Below are 2102 nucleotides of genomic sequence, written 5' to 3'. Positions count from 1 at the left end.
TGTGGATATTGTTATTCTCTTCACTGATGTCAGTATATTTTCACAAGAGTGAATGTGCTGCTTGATGCGCGGTTTGGCGCACCTGTTTATTGGTGATAAGTGTATCCGATGGTCAGAATCTTGCGATGACACTTCATCTCCATGGATCCACAAGAACTTGATGAAATACACACCGCCTGCACACGTCATTATTCTTTATTCAACAAAAGTTTATCTCCCAGGTCAACATATGTGCAGACTTGCTAGTGCCTGAACCCCCTTCGTGTGTATACGCACGCAGAAGATCAAATACACACGTTAAAGATCCTGTAACCCATTTCAGTGTTCGGTGGGCTATGGAGACACGAAAATACCCAGCACGCATGAACCACGACAGAGTCATCGGGAAGTCGATGTTGGCCGTGTAACGGAAAGAAGAAGAAGTTATTAGGTGGAAACTTGGAGTATTCCTCACACCCACTACTGCTGCAGGGAGCGTTGTTCATCCTCCCCTCTTCTACCAGCTCAGTGAGAAAACAACAAAACCAAGGCTCATTACAACAACTCTCACGCACTTCCTGTTTAGCTGACAAGCTATGACATCTTTCAGCTGAAGAAAGTTTATAAAAAGAAGCAATGTATTTGTGACCAGAAACATTCTGAAGTAGTATTCCTAACACACAGATACAGAGAGAAATCCATTGTCCGGCATGTGCAAAAATGAAATACAAACAAAAGACCAGGAGCTTTCACGGCTCATGTGTGATTCCTGATACACAACAATGAAAACGAAAACGCCGACGATGGATGTGGGGAGGGGAGAAGGGGCAGGTAAATGGGGGTGGGGGTTACCAGAACACACATACAGCGATCCAGATCCTAAGGTTTGCACACCCCGGCCATCAGATACGAGTTTACCTACTTGTCAAATCGAAAGACTGTGTGCTGAAAACGGAGCAGGTGGTTCAACAGCCCACGTTGATCGACATTTTGTTGTAGTCTGTTACAAGCATAATATGAATCAATCAAAGTTTCAAACTTTCCCCATCATTCATTCATTCATTTTGCCCATCACTCCTGGTGGAGCATAGGCCATCGACGACCCCTCGCCATCGCACTCTGTTCTGGGCTGTTCTGGACTTTCCCCGTTTTCAACAAAATCAAAGCCAGATTTCAGTTATGTCGAAGGTCAAAGCATTTCAAAGTATTTCCAGAGAAAACGAATTGTTAAAGGTTACCAAGGACACGCACACAAACCAATATGAATATGTCAACATTGTGACACACACACGGTCCACTAGACAACTGGAACACGGCGTTATCACATGGTCTCACATAAACACACAAGTGAGCCAGTAAACTAAAACAGAATCACAAGAAAATATGTTCATTTGAATATAATCGCGCGCGTGCGCGCGCACACACACACACACACACACACACACACACGTATGCAAGTCAGTGAAAACTAATATACTCACTCCGATTCTAAAATAGGCTGTCACAACTGAACGATACAGGGTTGAAAAATAACAGCAGCAAAAAAAACGAACACACACAAAAAATAACAACAAAAGAAAACAAAAGAGAGAGAGAGAAAAAAAATGAAGACCCAAACAAGATCGACGCAGACGACCATGTCTTAGGTTACAGTCACGGATCACTCTCTCTCCTCAAACACTCAACCCCCTCCCCTGCACTCTCTACCCCCACCCCTCCTCCCCGCGAGGTGAATTGAAAAGAGAGCCTGCACTGTGAGCGGTGCAGAAATAGCGACATGCAGAGCTTGGCTGCACTTTATAGAAACGAGACACCGGTTTTAGGCACACCTGGTTGCCCGTCTGCATTTCTTTGTCACTAACCTTACATAATCTTTACCCGGGCTGTATGTTTGCCAGGGTTTTTTTTTTTTTTTTCAAGTCTTTTTTTTTCAAGATGTTTAAAGAAGAAGAAATAAAAATCGGTCATGGGCAATAAATCTTCAAGACTCCTCGACGTGTGTGTCCCTTGATATATATATATATATATGAGTGTGTTTTTGCATAGATTTCCATTTTCATCCCTGTCATTTAGACACCCATATCGATTCCGTTTTCGTGAGTTCAAATTTTCATAGTGCGCAT

The sequence above is a fragment of the Babylonia areolata genome, chromosome 8, assembly GCF_041734735.1.
Source record: "Babylonia areolata isolate BAREFJ2019XMU chromosome 8, ASM4173473v1, whole genome shotgun sequence".
Taxonomy (NCBI): Eukaryota; Metazoa; Mollusca; class Gastropoda; order Neogastropoda; family Buccinidae; genus Babylonia; species Babylonia areolata.
The sequence above is the reverse complement of the archived record's forward strand: the minus strand, read 5'-3'. Positions refer to the sequence as shown.